This window comes from Nylanderia fulva, unplaced genomic scaffold (assembly GCF_048542155.1).
Source record: "Nylanderia fulva isolate GAGA-0341 unplaced genomic scaffold, ASM4854215v1 Scaffold422, whole genome shotgun sequence".
Taxonomy (NCBI): Eukaryota; Metazoa; Arthropoda; class Insecta; order Hymenoptera; family Formicidae; genus Nylanderia; species Nylanderia fulva.
The window spans coordinates 18519-31881 of NW_028190502.1; the positions used below are offsets into that span (position 1 = coordinate 18519).

At 55.2% G+C, this 13363-nt stretch overlaps 2 pseudogenes; both read left to right on the plus strand.

The window, feature by feature from the left end:
* The first annotated feature begins 572 nt into the window (after positions 1–572).
* On the plus strand, positions 573–725 carry LOC114934421 (5.8S ribosomal RNA; annotated as a pseudogene).
* A 1077-nt stretch (positions 726–1802) lies between these two features.
* Positions 1803–4134, plus strand: LOC146721727 (large subunit ribosomal RNA; annotated as a pseudogene).
* The last annotated feature ends 9229 nt before the right edge of the window (positions 4135–13363 follow it).

A 13363-nucleotide genomic window follows, 5' to 3' on the forward strand; every position in this document is an offset into this window, starting at 1 on the left:
TTTGTGTGCCTATTCTCCGTCCGCGACACACCACATATCTGTGTCGCTTCGGCGTTGAGCGCTGTAACCGTGGTGGTAACCTAGTCCCGCCACAGCTTGTTTGGCATCACCCACGACTTTCGTCGACGCGCGAACCTACCACGTTGTCTCTGTTGCACGGTCACGTGCCGAGAGACACACTGTTTGCGACCGCTGTTCGGCGAGCGGACCCCCCCCATTAATTTATTTCAGATCTATATACACATAGAAGGGATCTATTATATTTCGACATCTGGTCACTGTGTCTGTCCGACGGGTTCTTCTTCTTCAAAGAGCTTCCTCCCCTTCCTCTCCCTTGCGTGAGAGACGCTCCGACGAGAAACACACAATCTCTCTTTGTGCCCTTAGCCTTCCTGTCGGGAGGCGCGGTCCGCGCGCTTCCCTCGGACGCTCCCTGGGACATTCTGAATGATCTAGAGCCTCCACAATTATCTCTCCTCACGCCCGTCCGAGAAGAAGAGACCACGATGGTTTGGACACGCGAAGCGCGTTTCTTCTTACCTTCGCGAACACGCAAAAATTTCGAAACGATTACCCTGGAACGGTAGATCACTTGGCTCGTAGGGTCGATGAAGAACGCAGCTAATTGCGCGTCTTGTGAACTGCAGGACACATGAACATCGACATTTCGAACGCACATTGCGGTCCACGGATTCAATTCCCGGACCACGCCTGGCTAAGGGTCGTTTTAAGTACCCTAAACTGCTTGCGTCCGAAAAGCGCGCACGGCCACGACGCGCGGTCGACCAGAGAATGGCGCGCGCGTCGCCTGTGCCCTGTGCAACGCTTACAATGGGCGTACGAGCGATCGTTGGACGTTTCGCCCGAGGATGTCTGTGCCGCGCCGACCGGCCGCGGTGCAAATCCTGGCGTCGTCTGAAATGACACAAGCCGAAAATAATAATAATGAGGAGGAGAAGCGCACAAGCGGTAAAAACGTTGGCGAACGCGCGCCCAGAGAATGCTGCGCGAATTAAGAGGGGGAGCGTGTTTGTGTATCCAAGATTCGTGTGTGTACGCGAGAGCCGAGGAGAAATGGGATGAGAGTAGGAGCGCGCGCGAAGGGAGCAACAAACGGGGCCAAAAAAAGGGTCACAGAACGGTGAATGGCACCAGCTTTCCCTAGAGCGGCGCGTGCGTCGTTGTCTCCCGAAAAGTAGTTAGCGCTTGTCTCACACCGTCTCTCCTCTCCGTACATCTCACAGACTGACCGGACTGCTCTCGCACATCTGTGCCGCGTCTCTCGGTGCGATAGCGCTCGCGCGTCTTATGCCGAGGCGCCCTTGCCCGCACACATAACGGTATTACGGAGAAATATACGGCGCGTCGTCGTCCGGCGGAGAGAGCATTCGTAATCCTTTACCTCTTTACGGAGAAGGGTTTTGAATCGCGAGCCGACCGTGTGTCCGAGTCCACGAAATTTTCGTAAAGCGAAAAAAGGGGACCGGCGCGCCGCGTCGTGTACTCGTCGAATCGATTCCGCCCGAATTTCGTATATAAAAGAGAAGGGAAAGCCGAGAATCTCGAACCCCGCGATATATCGTCTCCATTACCACCAACGAGTGTGTGTGCGGTTAGCGCCCCGGCAATTTGCCTTCTCGCGTATTTCGTGTGCTGCCGCTGCTGCTCTCTCGTTCGACGCTCTCTCTCTCTCTCTCCCTCTTATAATATATATTATAGAGGAGAGACGACGATGAGCGACGCGGAGGAGGCAAACGGCTACGAAAACTCACTATGCGACGACCTCAGAGCAGGCGAGATTATCCTCTGAATTTAAGCATATTATTAAGCGGAGGAAAAGAAACTAACCAGGATTTCCTTAGTAGCGGCGAGCGAACAGGAAAGAGCCCAGCACCGAATCCCGCGGTTCCTCCGCAGGGAAATGTGGTGTTTGGGAGGATCCGCTTATCCCGAGGTGCCGCGTCGCGTGTAAGTCCATCTTGAATGGGGCCACTTACCCGTAGAGGGTGCCAGGCTCGTAGCGACCGGTGAGCGCCTCAGGAGGATCTCTCCTTAGAGTCGGGTTGCTTGAGAATGCAGCTCTAAGTGGGTGGTAAACTCCATCTAAGGCTAAATACGACCACGAGACCGATAGCAAACAAGTACCGTGAGGGAAAGTTGAAAAGAACTTTGAAGAGAGAGTTCAAGAGTACGTGAAACCGTTCAGGGGTAAACCTAAGAAACCCAAAAGATCGAACGGGGAGATTCATCGTCAGCGGCGCTGGCTTCGCGTCGGTCGGCGATGTCCCGCGGAGTCCTTGCGGCTCGCGCGCGGGCACGCTACCGTGCGCCGATGTCCGGCGCTCGTCGTCGTGTACTTCTCCCCAAGTAGAACGTCGCGACCCGCTGGGTGTCGGTCTACGGTTCGGGTGCGGTGTCTGTCGCGTCGCCGGTAAAACGGCACGCGACAAACCCTCGGTCGCCCGGCCGGTTGCTCGGCGGTACGCGCAAGGTATCAGGCCGCACTATTCACGGTGCGTCGAGACCGTCGCAAGCGCGCGCCACGGTACTCGGAGGTTACGGACTTCGCGCCGTCCCCGGTCCTGGCCCGCTGTTGGTTACAGTACGGTACACCTTCGACAGGCCTGCGAACGTCTCCCGCGGTCTTGCGGGAGACCGATACCGGTCGGCGACGCTACTGCTTTGGGTACTCTTAGGACCCGTCTTGAAACACGGACCAAGGAGTCTAACATGTACGCGAGTCATTGGGACTTGTCGCGAGACCTAAAGGCGTAATGAAAGTGAAGGTCGGCCCTGGTCGTCGACCTAGGGAGGATGGGCCGCGTCGCGATGCGGCCTCGCACTCCCGGGGCGTCTCGTTCTCATCGCGAGAAGAGGCGCACCCAGAGCGTACACGTTGGGACCCGAAAGATGGTGAACTATGCTTGGTCAGGACGAAGTCAGGGGAAACCCTGATGGAGGTCCGTAGCGATTCTGACGTGCAAATCGATCGTCGGAACTGGGTATAGGGGCGAAAGACTAATCGAACCATCTAGTAGCTGGTTCCCTCCGAAGTTTCCCTCAGGATAGCTGGCACTCGGCCGTTCCGCACGGAACGCGCGCGAGTCTCATCTGGTAAAGCGCATGATTAGAGGCCTTGGGGCCGAAACGACCTCAACCCATGCTCAAACTTTAAATGGTTGAGATCTCTGGCTTTCTTCCATTATGAAGCCACGAGCATCTTCGGATCAGAGTGCCAAGTGGGCCATTTCTGGTAAGCAGAACTGGCGATGTAGGATGAACTAAACGTTGAGTTAAGGCGTCCAAATTCTCGCTCATGAGATCCCATAAAAGGTGTTGGTTGATATAGACAGCAGGACGGTGGCCATGGAAGTCGGTACCCGCTAAGGAGTGTGTAACAACTCACCTGCCGAATCAACTAGCCCTGAAAATGGATGGCGCTGAAGCGTCGAGCCTATACTCTGCCGTCAGCGGCAAGTGGGGCGGCAACCGGGAGCGGGCGTTAGTCTTCTCTCGCGTCGTCACGAAGTCCTGACGAGTAGGAGGGTCGCGACGGTGAGCGCAGAAGGGTCTGGGCGCGAGCCTGCCTGGAGCCGCCGTCGGTGCAGATCTTGGTGGTAGTAGCAAATACTCCAGCGAGGCCCTGGAGGACTGACGTGAAGAAGGGTTTCGTGTGAACAGCCGTTGCACACGAGTCAGTCGATCCTAAGCCCTAGGAGAAATCCTATGTCAATGACGGCGTACAATATACTCGAGTGTCGAGAAATAATAATAAATATTATACGAAAGACACACGCCCGTCGGGCGAAAGGGAATCCGGTTCCTATTCCGGAACCCGGCAGCGGAACCGCATACAATTCGGGCCCTCGTAAGAGTGTTCGTCGGGGTAACCCAAAATGACCTGGAGACGCCGTCGGGAGATCCGGGAAGAGTTTTCTTTTCTGTATAAGCGTTTGAGTTCCCTGGAAACCTCTAGCAGGGAGATAGGGTTTGGAACGCGAAGAGCACCGCAGTTGCGGCGGTGTCCGGATCTTCCCCTCGGACCTTGAAAATCCAGGAGAGGGCCACGTGGAGGTGTCGCGCCGGTTCGTACCCATATCCGCAGCAGGTCTCTAAGGTAAAGAGCCTCTAGTCGATAGAATAATGTAGGTAAGGGAAGTCGGCAAATTGGATCCGTAACTTCGGAATAAGGATTGGCTCTGAGGAGCGGGGCGTGTCGGGCTTGGTCGGGAAGCGGGTCTGGCTGACGTGCCGGGCCTGGGCGAGGTGAACGGTCGGCGTTCTCGCGCCGGTCCCGGGATCCGAGCTCGGTCCCGTGCCTTGGCCTCCCGCGGATCTTCCTTGCTGCGAGGCTTCCGTGGCGGCGCGAGCCGTCGTGGTCGTCCTCTTCGGCCGCCATTCAACGCTCAGCTCAGAACTGGCACGGACTAGGGGAATCCGACTGTCTAATTAAAACAAAGCATTGCGATGGCCCTCGCGGGTGTTGACGCAATGTGATTTCTGCCCAGTGCTCTGAATGTCAACGTGAAGAAATTCAAGCAAGCGCGGGTAAACGGCGGGAGTAACTATGACTCTCTTAAGGACTCCGTCCGGGCGACCGGCGGATCCATGTGCCATCCCCACCTCCTCGTGGTGAGAGTCGGGCAACGCTGGCGAAAATTTCGACCGGCGGCCAACGGGGCTCTGGCTTGGCGGGGCGCTTGCGCCTCGCTTGGGTTCGTGGGGTTGCCAGCCCCTCGAGCCGACATACGACAGGCACTTCAAAGGAAAAAGGATATTCTCCCTGGCGGCAGCCTCGGGCCGCCGGTCCTGTCGTGCATTCGTCCTCCTCTCCTGAACCCAGCCCTGGTCCTTCGCGACAGCCTCCCGCTGCGGCTCGTCGTCGACAACCGCCCTCGGCTGTCCCTGCCCCTAATACCCCGCATGCCTTGCCGTACCCGTGCCCTCATTGCAATCGCGCGTTCAGCACCAAGAACGGACTCGGTCTTCATCGCCGTCGGGCGCACGAGGCCATATACAACGAGGAAATTAACGTCGAGAGGGTGAAGCGCCAGTGGAGCGCTGAAGAACAGCGCATGATGGCGAGGGAAGAGGCCTTGGCGGTTTATCGAGGCGTTCGGTTTATCAACCAACATCTGCTCACCGTTGTTCCGAACCGCTCCCTTGATGCTATCAAGGGTATGCGGAAAAACGGTGGGTACCGACGCCTTGTTGCCGCCGCTCTGGAGGATCTGTCCGCCACGTCGGGAGATAGTTTTTTTCTTTCCGCTGGTGGATCCAGTCCTTCGGCCTCCCCTCAAGCGTCAGCCATCTCTCCGCGTGGGTCACCAGGCTCGCCTCCGCTTTCACCATCTTCTCCCGGCTGGGGCGATGCGTATGGCACATTTGCCGGCGCTATTCGAGCATTAGTCCCAGTCGTGGAAGCCATCCAGGGATGGAGTTCTCGCGTCCTGACTCAGATTGGGTTAGGAGTGCTGGATGGCCAGCGGAGTGTTGATGCCGTCGGCCCGTGGATCACTGGCGTATTTCCTCCGACTGTTTCTCGTTTGCGACCGCCTATGCGTCGCTTTGCTGCCAATCCGGGCAAGAAAGCGCGACGACGGGCGGAGTATGCGCGCGTGCAGCGCCTCTTCCGCTCGAACATGTCGCGTGTGTCCAAGGAGATCTTGGATGGGGCCTACCATGCAGGCGTGGTTCCGGATGTGCAGCGTATGTCTGCGCATTGGGGCCCGTTTGTTGCGCAGGCTTCCGTGCCTGTCGCTCCGGCTCCGCGAGTTCCATCAAAGCGTGAGCTGGGTGGCACGTGGGCACCGATCTCCTGCGAGGAGGTGGCAGCCATCAACTTGCCCCTCAACTCGGCTCCCGGATTGGACGGCATTAGCGTACGCTTATGGAGAGCGATGCCAGCGTCCATCAAAGCTCTCCTCTTCAACATCGTGCTGCATTGCGGAGGATTCCCAGTATCCATGCTGGTGAGTCGGACGGTGTTCATACCCAAGAGGGGCGAGTGTGCTCTTCCGGGCGATTTCCGTCCAATCTCCATTACCTCCGTGGCTGTGAGGCATCTGCATAAAATCTTGGCCCAGAGGCTTCGCGAGTCCAAGCTTGTAGATCTTCGGCAGCGCTGTTTCGACGATGGGTGCGGCGAAAATGTCGCCGTCCTTGCGTCCTTGCTAATGGACGCCAGGTCTCGTCGTCGAGAACTACACGTTGCTTCGCTGGACTTCGCGAAGGCCTTTGATAGTGTCAGCCATGGGGCGATCACTAATTCCTTGGCTGGCTTGGGCTTGCCTCACGGCCTTATCGATTATATCGGGCGCATTTATGCGAACAGCAGCACGGTGTTTGAAGTGCGCGGTGTCAGGTCAGAGCTCTCTAAAGCGGGCAGAGGCGTCAGGCAGGGGGATCCACTGTCACCGGTGCTATTTTGCCTGGTGGTGGATGAGATCATGAGATCGATACCTGCCGACGTCGGATACCAGCTGGGAGAGCATCGTATAAACAGCATCGCTTATGTTGATGATGTTCTCCTATTCGCTGCCACCAAGTGGGGTCTTCAGACCGGCGTACATGGGAATAAAGATAGCCCATATAAATGCGCAAAGATCGCGAGCAGCAGCAGTAAACCTGGAACTAATATTTAACGAACAAAACTTTGACATACTCTGTATACAGGAACCTTACTCTTATAAGGGGAGAGTAAGAGGATATTCTGCGCCGGGCTTAAGGATCATTCAACCTGACAAAAAAGACGCATGGGTCGCCGCGGTGGTAAGAGAAGGAAAAATGGACGTCTTCCAAAACACAAGTATGAAAAACGAACATATCATGTGCTTCCAGGCTTGCGCGGGACAGGAACAGCTTTACATTATTAACATGTATTGCCAATTCTCTTTAGAAATAAAACCGTTCTTAGATGACCTAGACAATATCCTACAAAAACTCTCTGGGTGCAATATTATAGTAACCATGGACGCAAATGCCAGGTCGGACTGGTGGTTCTCCAACACCACAGACAAGAGAGGGAAGGAGCTGGAAGAATTCATCCTGTCGCACAACCTCTGCATAATGAATAAGCCAAATAACCCTAATACGTATTCGACGGAAAGGGGACAGTCGAATATAGACGTTACACTCGTCAGCGAAGGTCTGGCCAGTAAACTAAGAAACTGGAAGGTGGACACAGCGTGCACCACAAGTGACCATAATATTATTGCCTTCGAGATTGGGGACAAGACCCTAAGGAGGACGGAGTGGAGCATGCAAAATGGCTATAATCTGAAAAAAGCAAATTGGGACACCTTCGATGAATTGATTCAGGCACAATTTAACAAAGATTTTCTGAACAAATTGGAGAGCAGTAGAGCCAGCGAGGCAGCGCGGCTCTTCAATAAAACGTTACTTAAAATATGCGATAGATCTATTCCGAGAAGGAAATTGGCTAACCAAACGGTTCCGTGGTGGACCGAAGAGCTAAAAATACTTAGATCACACGCGAACAAAGCCAAAAAGCACCTCCTAAGAGCAAAGAGGTTAAATCTAGGAAACGTGAACGAATATGGGGAACTCTACAGAAGAACCAGAAATAAATATGTCTCGCTAATCAAGAAGGAGAAAACGGCTGCATGGAGAAGCTTTGTAACTAAGGCCGGAAATAAAGATCCCTGGAGTATCGTTTACAAAATAGTTCGCGATAAGATAAAGAAGCCGAACTATTTCTGCACCCTAACCCTGCCCTCGGGAAAGGAAACAAATAACTGGGCGGAGACGATAAGTGCTCTTCTAGATAAATGCGTACCGCCAGACGATGTAGGCGGAGAAGGTAAAGTACACGCAGAAATAAAATCACAAAATAAAAGATATCGTAATAGTAATATGGAACAGGAAATCACGGAGGAGGAAGTGGCGGTTGCCATCAAGAGGATCAAGAAGAATAAGGCCCCAGGAGCCGATGGCGTAAAAGGAGAGATGCTAAAGGCTGTATGGGCAAGCAACAAGGAAGTCATAAGACAAGTGCTAAATATTTGCCTAAGAGAAAAAACATTTCCCGAGGAATGGAGGATAGCTTCACTGCGCATAATATTAAAGGATAGCAAGAAGGACAGAAGCTTATTAAACTCATACAGACCTATTGCACTCTTACCAGTGTTTGCGAAGATCTTTGAGAGAATTTTGATTGGTAGAATCACTAGATGTTACAAGGAGACGGGCCTGGAGTGCAAGAATCAGTTTGGCTTTAAACCAGGGTGCTCCACAGAGGACGCTCTAATTGCCTTCAGAAACGGTCTGAACACTGACAAGAGATACGTAGTGGCCCTCTTTGTGGACATCGAAGGGGCCTTTGATAACCTTTGGTGGCCCGCTATTAAGAAAAGGCTGATCATGGCAAAATGTAGTAGCACTTTAATCAGAATTATCGACAAGTACTTTAGTAAAAGAAAAGTAGTGGTAAAATCTAATTTCAAGGAGGCCCATAAATATATGCAGAAGGGTTGCCCGCAAGGGTCAATCATAGGCCCAGCAATGTGGAATTTCTGCATGGATGCGTTACTGCAAGAGCTTACAACGATAAGCGATACAGAGACAATAGCGTACGCGGATGACCTAGCGACTTTAATACGAGGGAACTCGAGGCAAGAACTGGAAAGAACTGGCGCACGTGTCTTAAAAACTATCAATGAATGGTGTGTGATACATAAATTGAAAGTATCGGCGACAAAAACTACGGCACTTATGATGAAGGGCAAATTTGACAAAGAAAGGATGCCCAGGCTAAAAATCGAGCGGCAAAACATAAAATATGCTTCCGAAGTAAGATACCTTGGTGTCTTAATTGACAGCAAATTAAGCTTCATAGCACACGCAAGATACCTAAGAGACAAACTAGTCAAATTTATGATGCAAATCAGAAGAGTCGCAAGGAACGAGTGGGGGCTCAAAAAACATGACCTGAGAATACTATACAAGGCAGTAGCAACCCCAATTACTACGTATGCGGCTGCGTTCTGGTTTGACAAGGTGTCACATGTATTAGTCAAAAGACACATTTTGGCAACTCAGCGAGCGCTGCTCATAGTGCTCACGAAAGCATGTAGAACGACGTCGACTAGCGCCATGCAAGTAATAAGCGGAATAATGCCTTTAGACTTGGAAATTATCCAACAAGGAGTGAGTAATAAAATGAAAAGAAACTTGGACGTAGAATGGAATAACTATAGATATGAAGCGAAAGAAAATGTGAACGATAGAAATGTGGCCGCGAACAGGCTTGGATGAATTTCTCGCTCGCCCGGCGAAAGCAACACGCCGCGAACGGACTTGGAAGAATTTCTCGCTCGCCCGGCGAAAGCAACACGCCGCGAACGGACTTGGATGAATTTCTCGCTCGCCCGGCGAAAGCAACACGCCGCGAGCGAACTTGGAAAAAGTGGCTTGTGCGGCCGGAGGTGTCGCCCGCCAACGAAAGCAACACGCCGCGATCGGAATTTTGGTACGGGCGGCGCGTGCCGCCGGAGGTGTCGCCCGCCAACGAAAGCAACACGCCGCGAACGGACTTGGATGAATTTCTCGCTCGCCCGGCGAAAGCAACACGCCGCGAACGGACTTGGAAGAATTTCTCGCTCGCCCGGCGAAAGCAACACGCCGCGAACGGACTTGGATGAATTTCTCGCTCGCCCGGCGAAAGCAACACGCCGCGAACGAACTTGGAAGAATTTCTCGCTCGCCCGGCGAAAGCAACACGCCGCGAGCGAACTTGGAAGAATTTCTCGCTCGCCCGGCGAAAGCAACACGCCGCGAGCGAACTTGGAAGAATTTGTCGCTCGCCCGGCGAAAGCAACACGCCGCGAACGGACTTGGATGAATTTCTCGCTCGCCCGGCGAAAGCAACACGCCGCGAACGGACTTGGAAGAATTTTTGCTCGCCCGGCGAAAGCAACACGCCGCGAACGGACTTGGAAGAATTTCTCGCTCGCCCGGCGAAAGCAACACGCCGCGAACGGACTTGGATGAATTTCTCGCTCGCCCGGCGAAAGCAACACGCCGCGAACGGACTTGGAAGAATTTGTCGCTCGCCCGGCGAAAGCAACACGCCGCGAGCGAACTTGGAAAAAGCGGTTTGTGCGGCCGGAGGTGTCGCCCGCCAACGAAAGCAACACGCCGCGAACGGACTTGGAAGAATTTGTCGCTCGCCCGGCGAAAGCAACACGCCCCGAAAGGACTTGGATGAATTTCTCGCTCGCCCGGCGAAAGCAACACGCCGCGAACGGACTTGGAAGAATTTCTCGCTCGCCCGGCGAAAGCAACACGCCGCGAGCGAACTTGGAAGAATTTGTCGCTCGCCCGGCGAAAGCAACACGCCGCGAACGGTCTTGGATGAATTTCTCGCTCGCCCGGCGAAAGCAACACGCCGCGAACGGACTTGGAAGAATTTCTCGCTCGCCCGGCGAAAGCAACACGCCGCGAACGGACTTGGATGAATTTCTCGCTCGCCCGGCGAAAGCAACACGCCGCGAACGGACTTGGAAGAATTTCTCGCTCGCCCGGCGAAAGCAACACGCCGCGAACGGACTTGGAAGAATTTCTCGCTCGCCCGGCAAAAGCAACACGCCGCGAACGGACTTGGAAGAATTTGTCGCTCGCCCGGCGAAAGCAACACGCCGCGAACGGACTTGGAAGAATTTCTCGCTCGCCCGGCGAAAGCAACACGCCGCGAACGGACTTGGAAGAATTTCTCGCTCGCCCGGCGAAAGCAACACGCCGCGAACGGACTTGGAATGAATTTCTCGCTCGCCCGGCGAAAGCAACACGCCGCGAACGGACTTGGAAGAATTTCTCGCTCGCCCGGCGAAAGCAACACGCCGCGAACGGACTTGGAAGAATTTCTCGCTCGCCCGGCGAAAGCAACACGCCGCGAACGGACTTGGAATGAATTTCTCGCTCGCCCGGCGAAAGCAACACGCCGCGAACGGACTTGGAAGAATTTCTCGCTCGCCCGGCGAAAGCAACACGCCGCGAACGGACTTGGAAGAATTTCTCGCTCGCCCGGCGAAAGCAACACGCCGCGAACGGACTTGGAAGAATTTCTCGCTCGCCCGGCGAAAGCAACACGCCGCGAACGGACTTGGAAGAATTTCTCGCTCGCCCGGCGAAAGCAACACGCCGCGAACGGACTTGGAAGAATTTCTCGCTCGCCCGGCGAAAGCAACACGCCGCGAACGGACTTGGAAGAATTTCTCGCTCGCCCGGCGAAAGCAACACGCCGCGAACGGACTTGGAAGAATTTCTCGCTCGCCCGGCGAAAGCAACACGCCGCGAACGGACTTGGAAGAATTTCTCGCTCGCCCGGCGAAAGCAACACGCCGCGAACGGACTTGGAAGAATTTCTCGCTCGCCCGGCGAAAGCAACACGCCGCGAACGGACTTGGAAGAATTTCTCGCTCGCCCGGCGAAAGCAACACGCCGCGAACGGACTTGGAAGAATTTCTCGCTCGCCCGGCGAAAGCAACACGCCGCGAACGGACTTGGAAGAATTTCTCGCTCGCCCGGCGAAAGCAACACGCCGCGAACGGACTTGGAAGAATTTCTCGCTCGCCCGGCGAAAGCAACACGCCGCGAACGGACTTGGAAGAATTTCTCGCTCGCCCGGCGAAAGCAACACGCCGCGAACGGACTTGGAAGAATTTCTCGCTCGCCCGGCGAAAGCAACACGCCGCGAACGGACTTGGAAGAATTTCTCGCTCGCCCGGCGAAAGCAACACGCCGCGAACGGACTTGGAAGAATTTCTCGCTCGCCCGGCGAAAGCAACACGCCGCGAACGGACTTGGAAGAATTTCTCGCTCGCCCGGCGAAAGCAACACGCCGCGAACGGACTTGGAAGAATTTCTCGCTCGCCCGGCGAAAGCAACACGCCGCGAACGGACTTGGAAGAATTTCTCGCTCGCCCGGCGAAAGCAACACGCCGCGAACGGACTTGGAAGAATTTCTCGCTCGCCCGGCGAAAGCAACACGCCGCGAAGCGAACTTGGAAGAATTTGTCGCTCGCCCGGCGAAAGCAACACGCCGCGAACGGACTTGGAAGAATTTCTCGCTCGCCCGGCGAAAGCAACACGCCGCGAACGGACTTGGAAGAATTTCTCGCGCTCGCCCGGCGAAAGCAACACGCCGCGAACGGACTTGGAATGAATTTCTCGCTCGCCCGGCGAAAGCAACACGCCGCGAACGAACTTGGAAGAATTTCTCGCTCGCCCGGCGAAAGCAACACGCCGCGAACGGAACTTGGAAGAATTTCTCGCTCGCCCGGCGAAAGCAACACGCCGCGAGCGACTTGGAAGAATTTGTCGCTCGCCCGGCGAAAGCAACACGCCGCGAACGGACTTGGATGAATTTCTCGCTCGCCCGGCGAAAGCAACACGCCGCGAACGGACTTGGAAGAATTTTCTCGCTCGCCCGGCGAAAGCAACACGCCGCGAACGGACTTGGAAGAATTTCTCGCTCGCCCGGCGAAAGCAACACGCCGCGAACGGACTTGGATGAATTTCTCGCTCGCCCGGCGAAGCGAAAGCAACACGCCGCGAACGGACTTGGAATGAATTTCTCGCTCGCCCGGCGAAAGCAACACGCCGCGAACGGACTTGGAAGAATTTCTCGCTCGCCCGGCGAAAGCAACACGCCGCGAACGGACTTGGAAGAATTTCTCGCTCGCCCGGCGAAAGCAACACGCCGCGAAGCGACTTGGAAGAATTTGTCGCTCGCCCGGCGAAAGCAACACGCCGCGAGCGAACTTGGAAAAAGCGGCTTGTGCGGCCGGAGGTGTCGCCCGCCAACGAAAGCAACACGCCGCGATCGGACTTGTGGTACGGGCGGCGCGTGCCGCCGGAGGTGTCGCCCGCCAACGAAAGCAACACGCCGCGAACGGACTTGGAATGAATTTCTCGCTCGCCCGGCGAAAGCAACACGCCGCGAACGGACTTGGAAGAATTTCTCGCTCGCCCGGCGAAAGCAACACGCCGCGAACGGACTTGGAAGAATTTCTCGCTCGCCCGGCGAAAGCAAAAGCAACACGCCGCGAACGAACTTGGAAGAATTTCTCGCTCGCCCGGCGAAAGCAACACGCCGCGAACGGACTTGGAATGAAATTTCTCGCTCGCCCGGCGAAAGCAACACGCGCGAACGTACTTGGAAGAATTTCTCGCTCGCCCGGCGAAAGCAACACGCCGCGAACGGACTTGGATGAATTTCTCGCTCGCCCGGCGAAAGCAACACGCCGCGAACGGACTTGGAAGAATTTTCTCGCTCGCCCGGCGAAAGCAACACGCCGCGAGCGAACTTGGAAGAATTTGTCGCTCGCCCGGCGAAAGCAAC